Raw genomic sequence first — 27,726 nt, 5'->3', positions numbered from 1 at the left:
AATTTCTGCATCATCAAAAAATAATTTTTAATCGTGATTTACATTATTTGATCGCTGATCCCGAATCCAGGCCGAAGTAACCGGAAATTGCGTCAAAATCATCAGCTGTGCGGCGCTTACATGTACCACGGTCTGGTTGGCAAGTACACAGTTGTGAACAAGTTATAGGTAAAGTCAGAAGCGAATGTAAGAAGAATTCTACGTTCGCTTCTCGGCTTTGCCTATTCCATATTAGATATAACTATTAGATGGAGATTCGGATTGAAAAAGAATTTTCCGCGTGCGTGTACTGTACAGCGTTGGCATTTGGTGTTGGTGTTCCATGGTTTTTACAGGTGGGTATCTGAGCGCAGTGCCTGCTGGCCTTCGCGAGGACCCATTGCTTGGATTTACCCCAGGAATAGAGAAAAAGAGTAAGAAATAAAGCCAGAGATACAATCAGACCCAACCATGAGATTCACACAATGCACTTGTCCCGTTTGCCGCATTAGACAAGAAGGAAGGGTCGAACTGTACGTATATTCATGAAATAACTGTCTGGGGACCACTGTATGATGGATGCCATTGCGTTGGAGGGATGCGGTTCCTAGAACCGCAACAATATTTTCATTTCTGAATGTTGTCCAACGATTCTGTGATTTTTTTCGGTGTACCGGCTTCGATGTCCAATGGCACGCAAAATTTCAGCTTTCTACGTCACTCAGAAGGTACCGATCTTTAATATCAGTTAGTGAGTCAGTCAGTGTTTAGAAAGAGTTTTATATAATATAATATATTTTATGTATATATATATATATATATATATATATATTGTTCTTCTGTATGTTTTTGAAAACTCAGGTTTATCATTGTGTTAAAGTGTTATTGTAGGTGTCCACAAATTGTGTCACAATGACAGCATGGCTGGTTGGAATAAAGGGGGTGATTGTTGAAAGTGTGCAGCTTCCTTAATTTTCATATTGGTCCACCATTTGTGAACTACCTCTTCTGATGGTTCTTATTCCCAATATTATTGTTATATTCTGCCCTGTTATATTAGGAATGACACGTTCCGTCTTTTGAGCTCTTATTTTTTTTTTCCAAAAATATGCTGATATTGCGGCCTTGCCAGGTCTTTTTTTGTTTTTGAGCATTGTCTAAGGATCATGGAAGAGATGTCACACAAGTCTTGTACACACATGCAGACATACACTTTAGACAGTGCTGGACTTGATTTTCCTTTAAACATCAGACAAAATTGGGGGAAGTGTCATGGGGGTTGGGGGGAATGAGACCTTTTCTCCCTGCAGTCGTTGGGACAACTGAGCAGAAATCTACTCTCCCCACCCCCTCCCCCTCCCCATACAATGGGAGGCAAACCCACAGAGTTTATCTGTGCTCTTTCCTTTAAATAATGAGCATCAAGCAAGGAAGTGGCACACACCATTTTAAAACTTTAGTATGACCCAGACAGGATCAGAATCAAACTTCCCAGACTCAGAGCGTATGCTCTAATACAATAATATTTCATATATATACATATTTATATTTATATATATATATGTATATATATATATATATATATATATATATATATATATATATATATATATATATATATATATATATATATATATATATATATACAGTATACATATATACATACATTTTTTTTGTCATTTTCTTCCGATAAGTACACATGATTTATAAAATGTAAAAAGGTTGTACTTCTAAAATTAATATTAGAAAAGCTGTCCAATTGATTCAGTATGTTTTATGATGGTTAGAATGATAAAACCCTGTCACAAACTGTTTCTCTTTGGAAATGGCGGTGAGGCCAGGGAAATGACCAACTAAACCTCCCCAATGCCCCCCCGTGTGACTGATCCTCCCCTTCCATTTTCCATCTCACATCGTATGATGTCAGGTACAACGCAAAGTTTGCTTTTTGCAGTCAAAGGTAGCCGTCTGGCAAAGCTCGTATCCTTGTTCCAGCACAGATAGAAGGGTAAGAACAATGCTCAATGGCAGTGTAAATATGTATTCGTAACAGCAACAAAGGTGCACCTTGTGGGTTCAACTGTTAGTCTCACATTTTAATTTGAACTATATCACTAGTACTTTGGAACTACATAATGCAATGGGCAGTATGATACTGGAGAAGGATCTGGGCGTGGTTAGAGATGGGGGGGGGGGGGTTCAAGCACTGCTTTTCTAGCCAAAGAAAGCTTCATAAAGCTACACAACGTAGGCCTTTGCTGTTTCACACCCTACCTGGGGTTCTTCAATAGCTGCAGGCATTCACAAGTAGTACATACATGAGAATCCCAATTAAACAGCTCTCGAATGTAGCTTTTCTTGGTTGCTTCCGGCAGCTTTCTTTGACGAGAAGAGTAGGGGGCTAATTATAAATATCCTAGCTACCTGGGGATGATTGATTGGTTGTTCCCTTCCAATTATGGGTGAGAGATATTGGGTCTTGATTTTATATATAATATATAATATGCGCTGTGTAGTGCAAAAATGTGAGGCCATCTTGAAAAATGGTCATTTTTATTGTCAAATTTTGATAAACGAGAAAAACCCGCTCTCTTCGGGAGCATTGGCAAGTTGTCTCCCCATCTTTCAGGGTGGGGGGTTACCCTGTGTACTAACAACACGTATGCAAAATTTGGTGGAGATCGGCCCAGCCCTGCTTTTTTCGATGACAACACTTACACACACACACACACACACACACACACACACACACACACACACACACACACACACACACACACACACACACACACACACACACACACACACACACACACACACACACACACACACACACACACACCTTATTTCCTATGGTAGGAGAAAAGGTGTTATCATGATCATGTTTTATTAAAGAAACACAAATTGTATTTTATATTAATTAGTGAAATTTCATTATTTGATGTGACCAGCTTTTCATGCAAACCAGCAGGTATCCATTTTGGAGTGCTTTCCTGTAATTTCTGGATATTTTCCATTGGGAGGTTGTTCCATACATTCTGTAGTGTTTCCCATAATTCATCTTTTAATTCTGGTTGTTTTTCGTTTTTATTCCTGTACACATAATCCCAGACAACTTGTATGATGTTAAGGTCAGGACTATAAGGGGGCCATTATAATAGTTGTAAAGTTCCTGACTCTGCTCGTCTTTGTAAATATGTTTTAACAACATTTGTAGTATATTTGTGTTGGTTGTTGTGCTGGAAATAAGTTGTCACCAATTAGCCTCCTTCCTGATGAGATACCATGGTGGATTAGGATCTGCTTGAACTTGTCTGCATTCCTTGTTCCTTCATTTCTCAACAAATCACCAACACCAGCAGTAGAAATAGAATACATCCCTAAACCTGAACAGAGCCCCCACCATACTTCATAATACACACATATCCTTATACTTCTCACTAACCCTCCATCTGACATACTGTCTTCTCTTTGTTCCAAAAATTTCAAACTGCGACTCGTCATTCCAAAGTACCTTTCCCCTCTGATTATCATCCCACTCTGATGTTCTTGCGAATATTTCAATCTCTTGGGTTTGTTACTTTGACACATAAAGGGATTTTTGACAGCAACTCACCCATGGAGACCACATTTAATGAGACCTTCTGACAGGAGAAGAGCCAACTTGAACCCCTGATATCTGTGCCAGTTCTTGTGTAAGTTCAGCATTTGATGTTTTTGTCTGTTTCTTAAAGAACATATCTTTAGGTGTTGTTCATCTGTTTTGCTGCGTTTATTTGGCCTTCTAATCCATATTCCATCTTTAACTTCTCCAGTCCAATTATGCTTCTGTATTGTTGCTTGAATGCCACAAATGGAAATACCTGTTTTGTGGGATACTTCTCTCTGGGAATTGCTTTCTTGGTGTAGAACTATTACTTTCAGTGTTTTCAAGTTTGATATCATGTGCATTGTGTGGTTTATATTACCTAGAAGAGAGAAATGACAAATTGGTGAAAACTGTGGTGGCCTAAGAATTTTGGATTATTTGGATATGAAGAAAAAACAAAAAACAGCAAAAATCAAAAGGGAGATTACAATATGTAGAACGGCACTCGGTAGAGCCCATACCTCTGCCAGGCTGAACAGGTTACGTTTTGTATCCCACTGATGCGAGGCTGGTTCTGCATCTGGATCTGAACCAAAATCTAATCTGCTTGTTCTTGTCACCGAACCAACTCATCCACCTAGTTTTGACATAGCCCGTCTACCACTTTTTGAAATATCGTGCTATATATCTTATTTGGCCCCACATATCAGTTTTAGAAATTAGGCCTATGTTGACCTTTTGACCTTAAAAATAATTGGTGGTTGAATTAATTGACCTGAAAATCCTGTTCAAAATTCAAGTCAATCAGATGAAAATTGAGGATTTTAGAAATTCCACCGATGTTGTTGACCTTTGGCCTATGTTGGCCTCAAAAACATTTGGTGGTTTTATTCAGTGAGCTAACATGAAAATCCTGTTCAAATTTAAAGTCAATTGGATGAAAATTGACTATTTTAGAAATTTGTCATGCAACTGTCTCAGGGGACGGTGCCTACGTTCTGCAAAAGTTTTCACTCTGGAGAGCGCATTCCTGCGCCAGGCTGAACACTTTATGCTTTCTATCCCACTGATTGGCTGGATCTGAACCAAAATCAAATCCTCTTGTTCTTATCACCTAACCCAAGTAATCCACATAGTTTTGTCATAACTCGTACATAACTTTTTGAGATATGATATTTCTAGTTTTTGGCCTTATCTCTGAATTCAAAAAATTAGGCCAATGTTGACCATTACACCTTAAAAATAGTTGGTGGTTGAATTCAGTGACCTGATATGCAAATCTTTTTCAAATTTCAAGTCTATCTGATGAAGATTGACAATTTTAGAAATTTGACCTATGTTGACCTCTCTCGCGTCAACCGTCCACAGATGGTACCTGCAATCTCCAAAAGTTTCAGAATGATCAGCTGAGCAGTTTGGGCTGTAGGCAAGCGGATGGACAAGCAAACAAACTAATGGAACAGATCAACATACTTGGCAAAAGTTTTTTTGCCTTGTAACAAACAGGGGTGAAAACATAACCTCCGTCCACCTTCTGTGGCGGAGGTAATTGTAGAATGCTGGATGAAATTTCTCCAGAAATTGTTGCAAACAATTCCAAAATGGATATCTGCTGTACTACCAGATATTGAAGCTTCGTTGATGAATTTTATAAAAATACAATTAATTTTGGTTTCTGAAAAAAAAAACCATTAGAACACCTTTTTATATATATATATATATATATATATATATATATATATATATATATATATATATATATATATATATATATATATATATATATATATATATATATATATATATATATATATACACACGAGGTGTGTTCAAAAAGTATCCAACCTTAATTTTTCATGCGTAAACAAATGAAGCTTGGGAGGCGGGGTTTGGTGCACGTATGAAGGCAATCCTAATTCGTATGCGTGAATATTTTCCCGCCTGCAGAAGCTGTCAGTCGCCAACAGACCGCCGATGAGTGAGGAAGTGTAAGTGAGCACCGTCGGATTTTCGTTTTTGACAAAATTGCGGAAAAACTTGAACAACGCTACTGCATCAAATTTTGTGTAAAGCTTGGTGATTCCCAAATGGAAACGATCCGCAAGATTCAACAGGCCTTCGGGAACGAAGCAATGGGCACCACACAGATAAAAGAGTGGTACAACCGCTTCAAAGATGGTCGCACATCAGTGGAAAGCGAAGCACGTTCTGGTAGGCCCTCAACATCCTGAAATGAGATCGTGACCAAGTAAGGACCCTGGTGATGCAGGATCGTCGAATCACGATCAGAGAACTTGCAGACGAGGTGGGCGTCAGCATTAGATCCGTTCATTCCATTGTGACTGAGGATTTGGGCTGAAGGAGAATATCAGCGAAGTTCGTGCCAAAGCTGCTAACGATCGAGCAGAAGCAACTCTGTTTGGAGATCGCACAGGACATGCTGGAGACTGTGAACAGTGATCCCAACTTCTTCAACACAGAGATCACTGGCGGTGAGACCACAGTGATCCGTCATTTTGTCAACAACGAAAATCCGACGGCGCTCACTTACACTTCCTCACTCATCGGCGGTCTGTCGGCGACTGACAGCTTCTGCAGGCGGGAAAATATTCACGCATACGGATTAGGATCGCCTACATACGTGCACCAAACCACACCTCCCAAGTTTCATTTGTTTACGCATGAAAATTAAGGTTGGATACTTTTTGAACACACCTTGTGTATATACTGATGTGACAATAAATATGGTTATTTTCAAAGTGGCCATAGATGTGTGTGTGTGTGTGTGTGTGTGTGTGTGTGTGTGTGTGTGTGTGTGTGTGTGTGTGTGTGTGTGTGTGTGTGTGTGTGTGTGTGTGTGTGTGTGTGTGTGTGTGTGTGTGTGTGTGTGTTTCTGGATATGTATAATATATTGTTACGGATCTGGAAACCATTTGCATTCAAACATACAGATGTGCCAAAAGTCAGTTATCCCGTTAAGTACATGTGAGACAGGTCCCTTCCTTTTGTCTAGTGGGAGAATCGAAGGCGTGCGTTGCGATTTCTTTTTAGGTAGGTTATTAAATCTTTACATCTAATGACCATCCCACAAACAAACCAACAACCTGCGACTGAACAAGTGCTTCACTCGCCGAACCGGCGACTTGCTGTCCGAGGCAGAATCTCTGGCAGTTCCTTCTCGGCTTCCACAAACTTTGTAACTTCTTTTTGACTAGTATGGGCACGAATGGAGTGGGGGTGGGGTTTTCCCGGCATGGCCGAAATCTCACCCAGAAAGGGCTGACCCATGCGAGCCCTGTCCAATCAGGGCAGACAGTGACGTCTGCTTCACCGAGCCCCGCCCCGAACAAGGGCTCTGTTGTTGCTTTTTGTTCGTTCTTAGGAGATTGTAGAAGAGAGGAGCATGTCTGAGAGAGATTTCAGCAGAGGAGCGCGTTGGTTTGGTGCGTCGCGTGTTGGAGCTGGGGACGGAGTCCAGTTGACTCAAGAAGGAGTCCAGCTCTCCGTGGCGCAACGGATAGCGCATTGGACTTCTAGTGGAAGCAGCAATTCGAAGGTTGCAGGTTCGAGTCCCGCCGGCCTCCGCGGACACGAGCCCCCGCGCGTGTGACTGTGGGCCGGGCTGCACAGCCATTGACAGGTACCCCACCGAACTGCGACTTCCAGCTCATCTCTCCTTCTCTGGCAGCGGGGCTCTTTTCAATAAAACATCTGTGTGTGTGTCTGAGTGTGTGGGCCCGTCGTTGAAGTAGAACTGAATAAGTGTTATTCCACCATTGTAAATATTCCTTGTATATTCGCGATAAGTCTTGCCTGTGTCTTTTTTTTTTACTGTAAATAAATTATTGTAGAAATGTTCCCAGTTCGTTTCCGTCTTTTTCTTCATTGGTCCAGCATGGTTCGGATCTGAGTTTTAGCCCGGTTTTTATACTCGATAATCTGTTCATCCTAGCCGGCACAGCTTTCACAGTTTCCGCTCGACTGCACCCAAACCGGAGTTGGTAGTCGGTAGTTGGAACTCTACCGCAGCCGGTAGAGTGACCCGGTTCGAGCAAGACGTGTCGAGGGCGTGGTTCCCTGGTAGTTGAAATCGCATAGTAAATTAGGTAAATTGGTTCTAGACAAAAAGTTCCTACGCTACGCAGTTGAGATATTGGCGACCACGGTCAGCGACCTGCCACCTCACGGAGTTATCCGCAGCGACGGGCCTTCAATTCCGGGGAGGCTGGTGGGAGACGTCGTAACCTCCCCCACCTTGTGGTCGTTCTGTCCACCGACTCCCGTCCCGCAACAATATATATATATATATATATATATATATATATATATATATATATATATATATATATATATATATATATATATTATATCTCTATTATAATACCAAGCTTGCACACTAAATACTCGGCTCGCCGTCACACGATCCCTATGAAATTGCTGTGGCACTTAGCGGACATGCCGACAATGTTTGGGAAGTCTTGGCGTTCCATAGTACCACTTGCATTTTCCACAATGCGTATTTTTGTCATTCCCCGTGTACGGTCTGTCGTCTGCTACCAGCTATGTTGTACTGCTATCTCATGCATGTGCACGGGTATCGCTAGTTATATTATATTTGAGAGAAAGCACACTGAGCATTAAAAGGAAAAAAAACAAAACTTTTATTCGGCCTGACTTTTCGGGAGCTGTCGAGCTTCCGTCCTCAGAAAATTCAGGCCCAACAAAAGGTTGTTTTCTTCTTCCTTTTAATGCTCATTGTGCTTTCTCTCTAATTTTAATATGATTCTTGAGCTGCACACTTTTCAGTGTGTGTGTGTGTGGGTGTGTGTATATGTATATATATATATATATATATATATATATTTATATATATATGTATATATATTTATATATATATATACATACATTTATATGAATGTATATATACATACATATATATGAATGTATATATGAATGTATATATTTACATATATATATTTATATATATATATGTATGAATGTATATATTTACATATATATATATTTATATATATATATATATATATATATATATTTATATATATATATATATATATATATATATATATATATATATATATATATATATATACATGTATATATTTGTATATATATGTATATATTTGTATATATATATGTATATATTTGTATATATATATGTATATATTTGTATATATGTATATATTTGTATATATATATGTATATATTTATATATATATATATGTATATATATATTTATATATATATATATATATATATATATATATATATATATATATATTTATATATATATATGTATATATATTTATATATATATATATATATATATATGTATATATATTTATATATATATATATATATATATATGTATATATTTTTATATATATATATATATATATGTATATATTTTTATATGTATATATTTTTATATATATATTTATATGTATATATTTTTATATATATGTATATATTTTTATATATATATATATATATGTATATATTTTTATATATATATATATATATATGTATATATTTTTATATATATATATATATATATATATATATATGTATATATTTTTATATATATATATATATATATGTATATATTTTTATATATATATATATATATATATATATATATATATATATATATACAGTATATATGTATATATTTTTATATATATATATATATTTTATATATATATATATGTATATATTTTATATATTTTTATATATATATATATATATATATATATATGTGTATATATTTTATATATTTATATATATATATATATATATATATGTGTATATATTTTTATTTAAATATGTATATATTTTTATGTATATATATATATATATATATATAATATATATTGTATATGATAAAAATCGAACCATATGCGTGGTGTTGGTTTTATGGCGAGAGTGGTGGGCTTGGGATCCTAGTGTCTTGAGTTAAAATCCCAGTTTTTCTGTTGAATTAATATGAGGTGGGGTTGACTCAGCCTGTCGTTCTTCCAAGGTCGGCAAAAATGAGTGCCACCTTGCTGGTATCCTGTGTCGGAGTGGTAACCCGTCCAGGATTGTGGCCAATAGCCAAGGAGATTGCTTAGGCAGCATCAACGCTCTGAATAGAGTATGGTCCACATGGATGGATGGATATCGAACCCCCTAACTTGACGACACAGTAGGGTACAGTCTGAGTACCATCACAGCGCTTGCTGCACGACCTGCCATCAGCAAGTGTCGCCTGCCACATGAGCACATTGTCTCTGTCCTGCTGCTCACTAGTCAGGAGGTTTGCATCCATTTTGCATCCATGCAAGCTCCAGTTGGGGCCTTAGACCTTGTACAAAAAAATAAATAGACAGAGTAAGTGGGATTCTAACCTGTTTTGAGCATCATGACGGCCTTTTTTGCATACACCATCGAGGCTCGTATGAGAGCTAACACACAGAAATGCACAAGGGGAGCAGGAGACAAGAGGGGCAGGAGAGGGAAGGAAAAAAACAGTGGGGAACAGAGACATGAGGAGATTTGTGGAAAGGAAGAGGAATGGGGTGGGGTACACAGGGTAAACAAGATGGACACTACAGGGACTTTCAGGTCCTTACACAACAGGGACTTTCAGGAAGGAAAGCAGGGAATTTGAAGGAGGTGGGTTTAGGGTGGGCTAGCGGAGGTAGAAAAGATCGTGGTTTTGGATTGCGGAAGATAAGAGGTGGTGGTGAACAGCTATTTTGAAGACCTGGAGGGAAAAGTGGGATTGAAGAGGGTGTGGGAATTTGTTCCAAAGGTGGGGAAAAAAAGAGGAATGAAAGAGTGGAGGTGAGCAGTGATTCTTGATTTTGGTTGTTTTGGCGGACCTTGAGCACCCTGCGTTAATATGGAGGTGACATATAACAGACAGAGCGTGGGGTGGGGGTGGGGGGTGGTGAGGCCGGAGAGGAGACGGAAAGACCATCGACCTGCCTGTGGTGAGAGAGTAAGAGGCCCAAAGACTCAGCCTCAGCGGGAGTTACCAATGATCTTAAATGCCTTGGTTTCCACAGCGTGAAGCTGAGAAAGGTGAGATGTGGGAGCACCGGTCCAGAGGGGAGAGCAGTACTCCATCAGGCTGTGGACTGAAGTTTTGTATGTAGTCAGGAGCTCAGGTGTGCAGCTCAGATAAGACCGCTCAACAGGCCAACCCGTTTAATCGAACCGTCTAGCAAAGGAACCAGCAAAATTGCTGCAAATTGAATTATTTCATTCATACCGAGTCTGGGATGTCAGTGGTTCAGACCCTGGCAGTCATACCAGATTTGAAGAAATGGTTCATGCCGCTTCCTCAATTGATGTTCAGAATTAAAAAAGGATAAAGCACAGAAAATCCCTGTAGGTTGGCATCCATTGGGAGGAGTAAATTCTTCCTTAGGAAATGTATTCACTGACCTGATTTGCAAATTCAGTGACCTGGGTGTGTTGAGAAAGGCGGCACCATTGTTGACGTCGCTATTAGCCAGGAAGTGACGGCGCTTCCCCCAAGCTCAGTGGCTGGGTTTATCTTGTCATGTGTGGTGTGTGGTGTGGTGTGTGGTGTGGGTGTGAGCTCCACTGTGAGCTTTGGATACTGTAAACAAAATAAAAAAGGAAAATTAAAAAAAATGCTTTTACCATCAAGACATTAAAATGGAGAACTCTCCAATTAATTGAGAATTATTATTGTTATTATTATTATTATTATTATTATTACTATCATTTTGCAGTTTGTGCATCTTAATGGGCATTGCCCTTGTAAAATTATCAACTTGAGGGGATGAGTGAGATATTGAGACTTTTTCAGGGGATACTACCTGTTTTATGACTTATATTTTAATACAACATTGTTCTGACCACCATATTGTGATCCCTGTCTGTCCATTCAGTATAAATAGAACCTAAGAAGTACTGTACTTAAAAAATTTCTTACTTTCAATCCCCCCAACCCCACTTCCTCTAAAACCACCACCCATATTTCAAAATCTGAAGGGAAAGCTGACTATCTCATCCATTGGGGGTTTGGGGGAGAGGGGTAGTTCTGACTGCGATGAATTGCCCGACCCAAGGAATCTCAGAATGTTTTAAAGGTTGAAAGTTCTGGGGGCAATACAGGTCATGGAAGGGTTTAAATGGAATTCCTTGGTAGAGAAATATTCACTCGTACAATTTCTTGTCAGAGGCTGGTTTTTTTTTATCACTTCGGCGGACGATTACTTGTTCGGTTTTATATTTTGCCTCTCTAAGTTTTGCTACAACATACCATCGAAGGAACCTCAACTCCACCAAACTTAAGTGCATTTTGCATGTCTGCTTCCCGGTCTGGTGTTTAACCTTTGACCACCACCCAGGTTTCTGGCCACATTTGTCTGTGTGCAGCCGATTTGAAGCATACCTTTAGAGTAATAATTGTTCATCTTATCTGTTCTTTGATGCTCCAACGTGGTGCTGAAAGGATTCTGGTAAAACAAGTTGCATAGATGTCTTTGGTTTAATCGTGGATTTGTAATACGAGTAATGCATGTGGAGAACAAGCGACTTGCAATCAGCGTTTGAATGAGAATAATGCTGATATGAAACTTGTGGATAAACCTTCAGGAATGTGTTCTATCTTGCAAGTAGACAATCACACCGGGAGTTCATATTAATTGCATAAAACACCACAATCGCTCATGTATAATCCGCTATCGTGTATAATACGCAGCACACTTTTCAGATAGGATTCTCAGGAAAATACCAGTTTACATGTATAACCCACACCCACAAAATGAACTCTCGCTCAGGAATGGGAAATTAGTTAATTTTATAAATGAATGTTTTGCCAATCGATGGAGAGAGTCATTTTAGTTGGTGTTTAATTCAGCGTAACCGATGACTTTTAACTCGTCTAAAACACAATGTGATGAACACAATGGCATGTTGAATGTACCTAACAACTGTTACTGAGAGATATGTGACATCTTTCAGAATAGCACAATAAGAGCTCGTTAGTAACTCTCAAGTCTTTAACGAGTCATTAGCTTACGCCGCTTCTCAAGCAGTCGATTGTGCTGCAATGCACGTGTTAATCCTCAAGCTTGTTTCGCTGCAATGGCAGTGTATATTTTTAAAAGTATTATATAATGAAAGGTTTTAAGAGTAACTAATGTATTATAACCGAACAAGTTTTTGATTCTTCCATTGAAATAAATGTTATTCAGAGCAAAAAAAAAAGACGCGTTCGATGGTTGCATTGAGATATCTCACAATGCACTGCTGTTTTTTTAAAGATGGCGGCACCCAGTAACGATGTCTGTGTGAGGAATGAGAAACCGGGACAAATAGAGCTTCCACTTGACTTCTTGTGGATAATACGCACTTTAAATTTTGATCAGATGTTTCTGGGGAAAAAAAATGTGCGGCTTACGCACAAGTGATTCGTGCACTTCACTTTGGGACGAAATTGTACGATTGGAGGGAAGGGATGTGTGTGTGTGAGAGCGGCCGATTTGCTGCAAGCATTAAAGTGTACAAGTGCGATTAAATATATTCTTTACTTCATGGCATTGTGAGCTATTTGTACATTGAAATTAATTTTTGTAACAGGGCGAACTGTTACCCGCAGGAGATTAACTCTGCAGGACGCTGAGTGAGAGGTGCTACTGCGCACCTGTGGTAAGCCGGGCAGGTGGTTATTATTAATTTCGTTCGCGACCCCAAATTTTGTCGCATATTCCTCTATTGAATTTATTCACGCTTGAGGCCCAATCTCGTGACTCAAAATCCTCAGCGACTCGAATTGAAAAATACACGGTATTTATTCAACAAGGGTAAGGGAACACAATAAGCAAATTGTCAAATGGGAAGGGACAGACGAATGTGACATAATCAGCTTAACTTAAGAAAGATGAACTCATTGCTGAGCTTAATCTATCTAAATTCTTAACCACGTCAAACCTACACAAACGTACAGGAGAAATGGAAGAGTGAGACAGATGGGGGTGGTAGAGGTTTTTGGAGACCTTTCCTTTGGAGAGGCACCGAGAGGGGCAGCATGGGTGCACTGGTGAGGATACTTGGTGCTCGTCCTGGCTCGTACTGCATATACCTGAGGACATCTACCTCCTCTTCACACCATTGGCCCTGGTCAACTGTCTCACCCAACAGCTGTGGCCCAACTCCAAGTGCCTCATATAAGCTCTGGGCGCCGCTGCATTGGTTCCTTCCTATTGGCCGTGCTGCCAGCCGTGTGACCCCCTCCGGACCGGAGAGGCAGGTGTGATTACGCTGCACACCAACCGCCCTGCTTTCGCAGTCGCCATCATGCCGGCCACTTGGCAAGAATCAAAAAGGCAGGGGGGAAAGGAGCAAAGGGAAAGCATGCCAAGAGGGAAGAAGAAAAATGCGCAAAGAATGTCTGTGGTATGAGGGAGGGAATTAAAAAATAGAGCTGGCAAAGAGAAGGCACAGGGCTAAAAGGGAGATTGGGGATCCGCTGTACAAATGATCTTGCAGCGGTAATTCTGGGCATTATGGGACATTTTATTGCAACCTTGACGATTAACTAACTAATTAATCCCTCTTTTAACCCCAAAGTCATTTCGGTTAATTTTTATGTACAGTATAAATTATGAAGATCCAACGACTGTGGGTGTTGCATCTCCAACACCAAGTCTCACACACCAAGTCGTGCTGATAAACCCCTGGTAGCACAAATTTGAATATCGTACCCTCCCTATTAACTGTTAAAAACCCGAGCCATGCAAAGACGTGTCAAGAAAAAATTAATTTTGAGAAAAACATATTCATTCACATCGATACATGTCCAGACAATACAAGCGTGCATTCTGCTTCGCCTGGCTTGGCGACGTGTCAAGATGCGACGTAAATGGTGTGCGAGGCTCGGTGCACTGTTCTTAGAACTTCAAAATAAAAATATTAGAGTTAAAAATAATGCAACAAAATGTGGGCCTGGTGTGTGTGTGTGTGTGTGTGTGTGTGTGTGTGTGTGTGTGTGTGTGTGTGTGTGTGTGTGTGTGTGTGTGTGTGTGTGTGTGTGTGTGTGTTTTACTTGATATAAATGCCATGCAGAAGTAGGCCCATCAAAGCCAGTACAACTGTTGCTGATCTACGGTTGTTTACCCATGCTCTCTCCTTTCAAATGTTAAGCATCAAGCAAGGAAGTAGCATGTACCATTTAAAAAAAAAAAAAAAATTATATATATTTTTAATGACTCGACCATGGCTTGAACTACTGACTGACCTGCCAGACTGACCATGACACTCCCAAGTTATGTATGTATGTAAATAAGGAATTGAAGAACACGATTAATTTTTGGAAGTGTGCTGCTGGGATGATCAAAGCTTCCATGCCGGGGCACTTTCATGCCGGGGCACTTTCATGCCTCACAAGCAACTTCCACCAGTTATCCCCAATACTGGATGTGGGAACCGTGGCTCGCAGAGACGTAGCCAAGGACAATGCTGTTCTACAACAGTAACAACACTGATTTCGATTGAGCTTTGGCATACATGGACTAATGTCATCGTTCTTGGTGAAGTTTAGAAGGTAGTTGTTCATCACTGCACTATACTGTAGATGATCTGGTTATTTTCAATATCTCAGATTGAGGAACATTGATTGTATTCACAGGTCACATCAAAGACTTTTTTTCTTATACCTGTTTCTTTTTTTTTGCTCGTTTGCTTGCATTCCAAGTTGTTCAGTGATTCCTTATCGCGAAGAGCTAGTAGCCTTCAAGACCTCACATTATTCAGAATGGTGGAACCCCCCTCCTCACTACCCACATTTTGTTCCCAATATTTTCCCCTTCCTTATTCTTGTGTCCTCGTATTTTTTTTTTTTTTTGGTGTCTAAAATTTTATCTCCTCTCCCGCTTCCCCTTTTCGTTTTGTACGTAATAAGTAGACGACGCTTTAGCTAGTTTAGAAAATGTAAAAAAAATGAAAAGTTAAATCGCATCAAGTGAAAGTGTCGACATGACGTTATCTGTGGCCTCAAATGAAGTTTCAACAGAATGATGATTTGTGTATGGGAATTTTTTTTACCACAAAGGACAGATGGCCGTGTGAGCCAGTCATCTCTTGGGGATCTCGGAACAGGTTTTTCACTATTTATTTTGTGTGTGTGTGTGCCATATAAGTGGTTCTCACAATTAATTCTTTGAAATCCTTCATTTGTGGTTGAACAAGAAGAGACGTGCTGTTAGTAATGAAGCAGAAAGTGCTTTTGGACTGTTCCTATTAAGTGTCTGTAGATTGTGGGATAATGGGGGCAATGTTTAGGGGTGTGGTACCTGTCTGTCTCGGTACAAACGCACGTCCGTACGCAGGGTTCTTGGGGGGGGTTTAAGTCGAAAGGAGTAATGATATAACTAATGACCTGCCTTTTCAATGCAGTGATGAAGGAACAGAGAAACATAGAAGCGTTTTATCCGTCGTCGAGGCTTACAAATTGTCAGGAGTATGCCAGGGTAACATACATGAGTGGTGGATAACATGCTTACACGAGACAAAGTTGGTCACGCATATTCGGGGATAAGAGGGCGTCATAGGAAATTGATAAACCAGTTGAATTTTAGGATAAATATAACAGATAGACACGATGAGGACGTGAAACGTTGTGCTAGAACGTCGATGGATTGTAGAAAACGAGACGAATGAAGATGCTTTCGGGTTGCAGGAAACTCACTGTCGACCTAATGACATCACTTGTGATCTAGTTACTGTATTGGTGATGGTTGACTTCATAACATCTTTTCAAACCACCTCTATGCTCGTGCCCTAAACGGATTAAAGTCATCTCGCATCCTCACGTACCACTGAGATTACCGGTCGATCAATTCTTACAACCAGCTTGCATCTCTTTTGGGGTCTCTCGAGGCTTATTTGTTGGACTAATTGCATCTTCGTTCCTTGGACGATGTCATCTGCCATCATAATTTGCATTTTCACTATTATGCTGAAGTACCAGGAAATCCTGCACCGATTCCTTCGCCGTCCTCTTGTTTGTCAGCTGGTGAATTGTGTTGAAACGATAACTTTCTCAAACTAAATGAGACTGTAGCAGACCTTGTACTTGGGACTTCATCTGCTCTTAAGAAAATGTGACCTTTTACAGTGACACTGTACTCTCACACACCAAGTCCTGCTCACGCAAATTGACCCACCATTCCCTCGGATGGACGTCAAGCCCGACATCCTGTCTGCCAGCATTCGTTCATGGACGTTAAAGATCGCATGGTGTCTTTCGTGAAGAGTAGGTGAGTTATTACCGGAATCCTGGAATGAATCGCAAGTTCCTGCTCTAACTTACAGGAGGCACTGCATCAGCAGGATAAAAAATTTTTTTTTAAATTATTTCCTAATTTTTTTGATTCAATGCTTTTTTGATTGATGACTCCGTGGAAATCACCATATAAAAACAATCACTTGATTTGGCTTTTGGTAAATATACAACCATTGAGGCTATTCAGTGAATGTACATGCTCAATGTAAATAACATCTTCAAATACAGTAACTGCGCCTGTTGGGAATGTATGCTGGGAATGGGCAGATTGTGGAGAAACCCAAAAGTGCAAGACCAAGTGAATCTAGTCGAGAAAATACATAGATCATCAACCTGTCTGCGATATTGAAAGGAGTGGGCCTTATTCAGTTTTCTCGCTTGCTGTTGGAAGCATTGATGCTCAGGACATTAACCTCCACTGTGTCAAAGATGGAGGTTGGAACTTGGGAGCAAAGTGGACAAAGGGGAATCTTGATGCACTGCATTTTGCAGTCAGGAATTTATATGATGTGGGAATCCGGGGGCTGGCAGGATAGCCTCGAGGTGTGCACACTCTCCTCTGAACAGTGTAGCCTGGGGTTGAATCTCGACCCAACTCGAAACTGTCGTCCTGGTGTCTTGCAGGCAGGATGAGTCATCAATGTGCATGCTGTCTTTAGGGTGGGCGTAAGGCCGGAGGACCCATCTACCAGCACTGATTGTTGGTGGACGTTAAAGATCAATCGGTGTCTTTCGCGAAGAGTAGGTAAATTATCTCTGGCACCCTGAACAAACTACAAATTCCTGCACACTCGGTGGAGTGTCGTGCGTCGGAGTGGCGACCCGTTCAGGATCGTAGTCCCAGCCAGGAAAATGCTTCTGCAGCATCGACGCTCTGTGTAGGCCATGGCACGTGATGATTATGGGAATTTGGGATGTACTAAGGATAACTGTATCCCAGGGGAATATGCTTGGACACCTGCCTGCTCAGGATAGTACGCTTTTGATTTGAAAGACCAAATACCTCAGAGGTTGGTGGCGAAGATTTATTGCACAATCGACGTCAACTCGTATAAAATTGGGGTCAAACGCGTACCTTCTTGATGACCATGCCACGAAGCTGTGAAGGAGATGCAGAGATCTAATATGTGATAATTTGTCAGTTATTCTGTGGCATGACCTTACGAAAGGGAGTCAGGGAGTCGTTTTCTGAAAGCAAACAACGTGAAGGTGCTGATTGCTGGTTCAATGCTTTGTTTTGTTTGTGTTGGCGTTGGTGAGGTTGCGGGCTGGGCACGGGTGGGGAGAGCGTTGGATAAAATATCCTTCCCCTCTATTTTAATCTCCTGGCCCGTGGGGCCTTGACAATGTATGCTTCAAAGGAGATCTCACAGAAAGATTGACAACAGATTGCATTATATACCTGGTGTTGGCTCAATGGTTAGGGTGGTGGCTTGGAATCCTCTGATCCTGAGTTCAAACCCCACTCCACTGTTGAATTCATACCAGGTGGGGTTGACTCTGCCTGTCATCCTTCCGAGGTCGGCAAAATGAGTGCCAGCATGCTGGTATACTGTGTCGGAGTGGCGACCCGTCCAGGATTGTGTCCAGTAGCCAAGGAGACTGCTTAGGCAGCACCAACGCTCTGCATGGAGTATGGTCCCGATGGATGGATGGAGATTGCATTATGAAAAGCATTTTTCTTTGTTAGCGAAAAGCCTCCGGTGTTGATTCTTGATTGGAAGCAGGTCTGACTGCATGCCATTAAATAGTTAATGGAAACTTTTTCGCGTACTCATGGCCTGTTCCACTGCTTTCATGCATCGCAGTTCAGCTTGCGTGTCGCTCACCTCCACCATATTAGACTCTTCGAGCTTGGAAATGCAGGTGTAATGATGAGCTGTGATGTTGGGTGTTAGGAAATGTGTGAGTTTGTCGAATTCCCTCTTGTGGAAGGAAGAGCAGACTTCATTTTGATCACATGATGCCCTTTGTGTGTTATATTCCGTTTCATACAAACTTTTGGCACTTCAAAATATTTGCATTAACTGTGTGTGTGTGTGTGTGTGTGTGTGTGTGTGTGTGTGTGTGTGTGTGTGTGTGTGTGTGTGTGTGTGTGTGTGTGTGTGCACGTGTGTGTGTTTTATATAAATGGAGGAATTTGACCCCAGCAAAACTCGGCAGCTACGGAGAGGCCAAAGCATTGTATCCATTGTTTGTCGTTTGTGCAAAATTTCGACCCAACCAAGCAGGTGGCTCGAGCAAAAGACGACTCCGTGAATGGTGGCGTCGTTGGCCCAACACCCTTGAAACGTCTTTTCATTTATTTATTTGATGAGAAAAATGGTTCCCGTCAACTTCATACCAGATTGATGTCGGATCTCTCTTACTGATTTAATGCAGAGGATCCATTCTTGTCATATCAAGCCCATCATGGGCAGATCTCCTTTGTATTATTGAACGGGCCAGACAGGAACTGTCACTTGTGCTGAAATCCAGCTTTTTATTATTGACGATGAGAGAATGAAGATATATATATATATATATATATATATATATATATATATATATATAATATTTTTCTTTCCCCCTCAATCATATAAAAAATAATTATCATTTTTTCAATATTAATCTTATTTATTCATCATAAGACATGATGGATTCACACTGGTTCCTTCTTTTATGATCATAAATATATTGAGATTGCCATTTCGATTTACAACAGTCACTTGTAAGAATTAAACTAACCGGGCGTAGTGGCGTGCGCCTGTAATCCGGCTACTCGGAGGCTTGGGTTGGAGGATCGCTTGAGGACGGGAGCTCTGCGCTGGGCTGCGCTATGAGAGGGTGTAGGGCAGCCCGGAATCATGGCGAAACCCAATCCTTATCCCTGTGTCGTAAGAGGCAACCAAGGTTGCGTCAGGAAGGGCATCCGGCGTAAACCCTATGCCAAATCAGTATGCGGATCATAACGGATAATCCGCTGTGGTGACCCCTAACGGGAGCACGGGGGAGTGACCCCTAACGAAAGATGAACACACTTGTAAGAATGCAATGGAAATGAAATGATTGACATAGTCAGGAAGGAATATCCGTCGTGGGGAAGATCGGAGTACTGCATTTGAAAACTGCATTTGGATCAATCCTCCATGGTTCAAATTGCTGCCTCTTGAGGGACAGAGAGGTAGAGAGAGAAAGGGAGGAAGAGCGAAGCGAGTTGGCTGTTCGAACAATAACATCCAAGGTTGGAAAAACAATCGATGGTCAAAGTTCCCAACAAGAAACTCCAAAAAATCCTCACTGATTGCTCGCTCTAAATTGAGCAACCAGTTACTTCCTTATCCACATATTATGGACCTGAAGGAGGAGGGGATAGAGTTGGGGAGATTTGATTTGAGAATCGGATAAGGGGTTGGGGGTTGGGGATTCAGGGAGGAGCAAGGAGGAAACGAGAGCCAAGGATGAACAGGAATGTACAAGAGAGGGGGGGGGCAAAATGCTGCAATTATTTTTGTACATAATAAGTAAATCCCTCCTTTGTCATATTGATGTCGAGCAAGTTCTAATTCCTGAGATGATGCATACGAGTTGCACGAGACCTATGTTGTTGTATATCTGAATAACCGTATTAATTTGTTTCCTGTCTCAAGGCAATTGTAGAACATTGCAGTTTGCAGGGATATCGAGCACAGGCCCCACAGTACATTATACATGAGAAAAGTAACATTTGCTTTGACTGAGATTTTGTCTCTCTTGCTGCCGGGTTTAATTTTTAAAAATTTTTTCTCAATTTAATTAATCTTTTCTACGTGGCTAATTACCTCCACCATCCAAGGTGGATAGAGGTTATGTTTTCACGTCTGTCTGTCTGTCTGTCTGTCTGTCTGTTTGCTTGTCTGTGAGCACGATATCTGAAAAAGTTATTGACAGATTTGATTGAAACTTGGTGGACAGGTCTAGTGTGTGACGAGCACTAATTGATTCGATTTTGGTGAAGTACCTTCGTCAGTCAGGTCAGGCCAGATTAGATCTGTGACTTGCTACAGGTATCGGTGTTACCTCAATTGCTCAACATTACTTGCTCAACAACGAGCGTATTATGAGACTAAGGATTCGTCACTCCTTCGGTGTCATTTCCCTGGTCTCTCTTTATGCTCCTACTGAGGCGAGTGATCTCACTGTGCAGGACACATTCTACGCCACGCTCGAGTCTGTGGTTGATCATTGCCCCAGACGAGATACACTTCTAGTCTTGGGGGATTTCAATGCATCGACTGGAACTGATAGGGATGGTTATGAGACATGTGTTGGTCCCCATGGGTCAGGAACTATGAACCAGAATAGCACTAAGTTCCTTGACTTTGCAAGAAGTCATGGACTTAGGGTGGCCGGTTCATGGTTTCAGCGCCCACAAGCTCATCGCTGGACTTGGTATTCCAACGCTGGCGGTGTGGCAAAGGAGATTGACGATGTCCTCGTTGATGGTCGCTGGAGGATGATCCAGAATTGCAGGGTCTACCGGAGTGCTCAGGTCCTCAATACTGACCACCGGCTTGTTGTAGCAACTCTGAAGTTGCACCTTAAATCCTGGAGAATGGTACCATCCCACCCTCGGCTGGATGTTGGCAAGCTCAAGGATGAGAGGGTCGCTGAGGAGTTTGCGAACAAGCTGAGTAGAGATTTGGGGGGTTCTGGGTGCTTTGAGAGGTCCTGAAGAGTTGTGGAGTGCCTTCAAGACCACCGTCCTTGATGTTGCCGGTGGATGTCTTGGAACTCACCGGAGAGCAAAGAAGAATTTTGTCTCAAGGGACACTGGATACCATTGACTAGAGTCGCAGGGCCAGGCTGAATGGCTGAGCTGTTCAGGGAGCTGAGGCGTAAAACTGTACGTGCGCTAAGGGTGGACAAGGAGGTCTATGTGCGAGGAATCTGTGAGGAGGTAGAGCATCAGCTGTGGTCAAGTGATTCTCGTCCTGCTTACAGGGGAATTCGTGCATTGCGTTCATCCAAGCCCATCTCTCGGTGTATTGCAGTTAGAGCAGAGAGTGGTAGGCTCTTGACAGAGGAGTCTGAAGTGAAGGCCCGCTGGGTCGGTTACTTTGAGCGGTTGTACCAGGCTGATCCACCAGCTATCGAGTTGGACGTCAGGGGTGTCACAATCCCTGTTGCTGACCCTCCAATCAACTGTAGTCCACCTTCGCTTGTGGAAACGCAGGCTGGGGTGAACTGGTTGAAATGGGATGAAGCTCCAGGGATCTGTGGCATCCATGCTGAACTTCTGAAGACTGGTGGAAATGCTGCACTCGTGTCATTTGCTGCAATGAAATGCTGCAATTCTGTGCTTGCCTGGAACACAGGCATCATCCCAACTGACTGGAAGAGGGGCCTTGTTGTCCCTCTCTGGATTGGGAAGGGTTATCACCAAGACTGCAACAACTACCGAGGGGTGACGCTTCTCTCAGTGCCGGGCAAGGTTTTTGCTCGAATTATTCTTGATAGGGTTTGCCACCATCTGCTTGAGAACCAGTATCCAGAGCAGTCAGGCTTTCCACCAAAGAGGTCAACGATTGACCATATCCTTGCTCTTCGGGTCCTCACCGAATGCAGACGAGAGTTTCGGCAGGGGCTGCTTGCAGCCTATGTTGATCTCTGTAAAGCGTTCGATTCAGTGAATTGGGATTCCCTCTGTAGGATTCTAGGTCTTCGTGGGGTGCCACCAAAACTGATCGATCTGATGTCTGAACTCCACTCTGGTACTGAGAGTGCTGTGAGATGTGGTGGTACCATCTCTGACTTATTTCCAGTTGTTGCTGGAGTTAGTCAGGGATGTGTACTGGCCCCCACACTTTTCAGCACTTGTATGGACTGGGTTCTAGGGAGGATGTCGGAGAGATCAAGCTGTGGTGCATCGTCTGGGAATGTCAAGATCTCTGACCTTGATTTCGCAGATGATGCAGTCATCTTTGCGGAGACTTTAGATATCCTTTCTGATATCGAACGGATCGGTACATGCATAACTGTGCATGGATAACTCATGGATCTAGTAGTGTTGGGGTTAAATAAACAGCACCCTCCAGGTGCTGAATGAGGAGTCTGAGCTGCTGGGATTATGGGTTTCCTGGGTCAAAACTAAGATCCAGGCTTTCAATGACATCTTGGATGCTGTTGTCCTGTCTGTGCCAGTTTGTGGTGAGCATGTTGAGGTCATGGAGAGATTCACTTACCTTGGCAGTGATATTCATGTCTCTGCTGGCTGTGAGCCAGAGGTCAATGGACGTCTGGTTTGGGCCTGAGGAGTCATGGATTCACTGGATAATGGGGTGTGGCGCTGACAGTACCTTTGCAGGAGGACGAAAGTCCGAGTCTTCAAGTCCTTGGTGCTTCCAGTCTTGCTCTATGGATGTGAGACTTGGACTCTGACCAAGGATCTGAGACGGAGACTTAATTCCTTTGGTACCAGGTCTCTTCGGAGAATCCTTGGCTATCGCTGGTCGGATTTTGTGTCCAACGAGTGGTTGCTGAGAAAGACTCGGATGAGATTTGTTACCTGCATAGTCCGTGAGCGTCAGCTGTGGCTGTATGGACATGTGGCTCGTTTTCCTGACCCTGATCCTGCTCACCAGATTCTCTCAGCGAGGGAGTCTCCTGAGTGGAGGAGGCCAAAGGGCTGACCACGTGCCTCGTGGTTGCAGCAGGTTGATCGGCATCTCAAGGAGATGGGAATGGGCCAGGCATCTGCCTGGGGGATGGCCAGACGGAGGCCCCTGGAGTACCGGCGGAAAGTGGACGCAGCGACGTGCTGCTCTGGCTCATGCTCCCATACCTGACCTGACCTTTGGTGAAGATCCGACTCCAGATCCAGATACGAGTTTTTTTGTTTGTTTGTTTTTAAAATTTATTTCTCAGTGGTTCTTCACCATCGAGTGTTGGAGCAAAAATCGATATATGTCATGAGATATTTTAGAAAGTTGTGGATGAGTTGGTTTGGTGTCGAAAACAAGTCGGTTAGATTTTGTTTCAGGTCTGCATTCAGCGCTGACCTATCGGTGGGATACAAAACGTAAATTGTTCAGCCTCGAGGAGGTATGCGCTTTATCGAGTGCCGTTCTTGTTCATCCTGTTTGAGCCGATGGTACATCATTGGAATTACATTTCCTTTTGCAGAATTTCCTTTTGCAGTATCGGCCTTTGAGTTTCCTTGTCTCCTTTTGATGCTGACTGCAGCATGTTGTACTTTAAAGGAAAGGACATTGCATAATATTAATAATACGAGTTCTCTTCCAAGGAACTTTGACACTGGAGGAGGCCATTCAGCCCATCAAAGCCTGCGCTCCCATTACCAACCTATGGCTGTTTCTCTGTGCTCTATCCTTTTTAAATGCTGAGCCTCAAGCAATAAAGCAGCACATACCCTTTTTTCTCAAAGTCTTTGGTAAAACTTGGCTGGGGTTCGATCCGTCCAGTTCGCAGACTCAGAGCGGATGCTCTAACCATTACGCCGATGAGGCGCCACTGATCGTCGAGTAGGCTATCCTTCAAATGAAGTATTCAGGCAGCTGTTACATCTGCATCTTTTCACTTGTGGGTGCTGAAGGTCCTGTGTTTCCTTGTGAAAAGGGTAGACTATTGCTTTCTGGTGTTCGTATTCTGTTGTTCTCTCCGAAGGAAGGTTCAGTATACTGCCGAAGACGTTTCTTTGAAAGGGTTATGATGGATGGTTTACCATTGCCTTCGCAACAGTCGTTCGGGCAAGAATTTGTAATTTGTTCAGTGTGTCGGTGACAGGTCGCCGACTGTACTTGAAGGACACCGTGGGGTTTTAAATGTCCACCAGCTAATGCTGGCAGACGGGACGGCAGTTTAACGTCCATCCGAGGGACGGTACACACACGTTGATGAATCGCCTTGCCTGAGAAACTCCAGGGTGACAGTTTATAGCTGGGTCGGGATTCAAACCCAGGCTCGACAGTTTCGAGGCGAGTGTGCGTACCAATCCTACGAGCCCCTGGCCAGCAATGTGAAAGCACTCGATGTATTCCTTGTTGAGAAACTTGTTGGGGAGCTCCTGTCTTTCATCAAAATGGATCTTATTCATCGGATCAGCACCTTTCGTCATGCAGGGTTTCCTCTTTTTCTCTGGATTATCCCACATTTTGTGATTTTTTTTTAAAATTTATTTATTTTTTATTTCCATTCTGCTTCTCTTTCACTCTCATTAGCCACACTAAATGGCAATTTAAATGAATGGAATTTATGCAAGAGCAACTTTATGGTCTTGGAAATTCTTGAAAGGCTTGCGAAGCTTTATAAATCCAATAAATTGGCCGTTGGATAAACAGTTATGGCTCTCGGAAGACTGCCAAAAGTGCCATTTGGGAGAAATCTCCTCAATGAGAATGCATTATTTAATAAAGGGATGAAAAATGAGGGTATCGCAATTACAGGAATTTTTCGAACGGATATCGCTTCCAACTTTCCACCATAATGAAATTATAGCATTGGGAGTTTGACACGCTACCAGTCCACACTGTTCAGTCCTCAGAGTAAAGAAGAAAAGGAGAGTTTGGAAGGTGGTAAGGTAGGGGGTCTTTCGCTCAGTAGTTGATGCACGGAATGGCTCCCTGGATAGGTAGAGGCAACACGAATGGTCGATCGGTACAAACTGGAATTGGATGGGTACGTCGAAGCATATATAGGGTAGAGGAGTGTTCAGGTATTGGCTGAGCGATCGTACACCTGTGTATCGTGATTGTGATGTCTGTTTGAGTGTCTCGTCAAAAGGTGAATGCACAATTGGTGCTTGTTCAGCCTCACTCGATCTACAAGTCTGCAACCCCTTAATCCCCCAAAATATATAAATAACCACCCCAGTAGTGATGTCCCTGTACCTGTTCTCCTCATCCTCCTCCTCCTGCCTTCCTCAGACCCCTTGTGAAATGAAGTAAATAAGCTGATTGATTGAATAAATTAATGGGGTGTGGATAAAAGCACAGACACAATGGGCCAGGTGGTGCATGCGCTCCATTGATTTATTTAATTTACACTCATTGCATGAAATTTATTGATTTAAGTCCAAGGATAAGAAGCGACGTGTTCATGTCCATCCCGTTACCTGCCTTGACGCGCATTGAATTCCACCTTTATGTTATTAAATATATAGAAAGAAACCAAGGAAAATTCTGAATTGGAAATGGTAAAATATTTTTATTGCCAATCCCACATGATAGTTTGCCATGTTTCTTGAAAAATGGAATTGGCAAAAGGAGCATAAAGGTCTCAGGATGTCGTTAAGGATAATGAAAGCTCGCGTGTGATCGTCGATCCGAATGCATTAGTCCAGTTTCGAGTTTAACGTGGCTGTTATAATGATCGTTGGCTGTGTTGGGTTATGCATCGCCATTAATATTGGCCCCACATTGCGTGCAACAAAGCCTGCGGGATATTCCCGCACTCCGCCGCCTTCACGTGTGCTTGTGAAAAGCCCATCCGTCAGTTCTACGTATCGAACTCTGTGTAAGGAGCACCATGTTGTGGAGCTCGGCTTTCTGAGTAGTCTCATTGCACACCTGTTGCTGTGCTTTGTGCGAATGGCCACACTGGCGGGCAATTTGTCGAAACTGCCACAACACCCGCTGCAGCGGAATGACTGAGCATGCCGGTTGGGATCCGTGCAAAGGGTGCCACCGTTTCACTCACTCGGCCACGACCCACGAGAACATGTCGAGCCAACCGTGGGTGAATCGTAGCTTTCAATGCGCATCGTTCTTGGCTCACCCGTCCGCTCACTTTGACTGGTGGTAAGCAGAGGGTGCGGTTTCTCATCACATCATAGGACTTCATTGTGACATCGTAAGAGTTTGGTATAACATTGGACATCCTGATGCCAACCTTCTTTCTCTTCTTTTTCACCAACAGCGGGATGTGCGCACTGCGTGCACGTACGCTCACACTTTCAATATGCATAGTAAAGCTTGTGGACTTCATAATTCAGCAATATTTGTTCAGCCGGCTAGCTGTAGAATCCTCAGTGATGAGAGTCGTTAGAAGCATCCATGTCCTCACCTATTCAGCAACAAACGATGATAACGCATTGTATAAACATGTTGGAGATGTCTGCTCTCCTTGTTTGTTTGTGTGAAGTTGCTCCGGTCATTTATTATTGCATTTTAAGTTCGCTTGTATTGAATATCTGGACTTGTGTAGCAAATGCTGTAGGTCAGGTTGCATTTGAGTAATGTGCTGTCGTGTTCGGGGAGATTAAACTGGATTCGACCCCCCCCCCGCCCTTTTCGCCGCCACCTCCTCCGAATGCACATGACTCTCAGAATTTAAATAAGCTGAATTTTTACTCCAATTCAGCAAGCCTGTGAGTGCACTCTTTATTCCAAGCCTCGCTCCTCACTCTCATTTCCATCTCTCGTGCTCAGGGCTTGAGATGAGATTATTCTGCGCTGGCGTTCCACTGGCACCCTTCTCGCAAATTCCCATGGAATAAAGGGCCCGGTGTGGTGTTGCATGTGTACGAAATAAGGCTGCCATGATGATCCCAGTGCAAGTTGCAATCATATGATTGTAGGTAGCCGACCATAACTGTGCATGTATCCATGTGAATACTTCACCTTGCAAAAGGTGGAAGCACTTGGAATACGTATGTTTACAACTCACCAGACGCTGAGCTTTAATGACTAGAGCCTGGGAGGTCGGCGGTTTGTACCTCGACCGAGTCATTCCAGGTACTTTAAAAATGGTGTGTGCTGCTTTCTTGCTTGGTGCTCAGCATTTAAAAAGGATAGCAGACGGACAAACAACCATAGGTTGGTAATGTGACATGGTATGGCAGCCATATTGGATTTGC

The 27,726-nt window shown here is 42.3% G+C and overlaps 1 protein-coding gene and 1 pseudogene across 5 annotated transcripts in view; both read left to right on the top strand.

The window, feature by feature from the left end:
- The window catches only part of LOC147029847 (protein TANC1-like), a 419,064-nt gene that overhangs the window by 37,480 nt on the left and 353,858 nt on the right, over positions 1 to 27,726 (top strand). The gene's annotated exons all lie outside the window — the stretch shown is intronic.
- On the top strand, positions 19,618 to 19,758 carry LOC147029848 (signal recognition particle RNA; annotated as a pseudogene).

The sequence above is a fragment of the Eptatretus burgeri genome, chromosome 3, assembly GCF_056783735.1.
Source record: "Eptatretus burgeri isolate ZD-2024b chromosome 3, Ebu_testis_v1, whole genome shotgun sequence".
Lineage (NCBI taxonomy): Eukaryota > Metazoa > Chordata > Myxini > Myxiniformes > Myxinidae > Eptatretus > Eptatretus burgeri.
The sequence above is the reverse complement of the archived record's forward strand: the minus strand, read 5'-3'. Positions and strand labels throughout refer to the sequence as shown.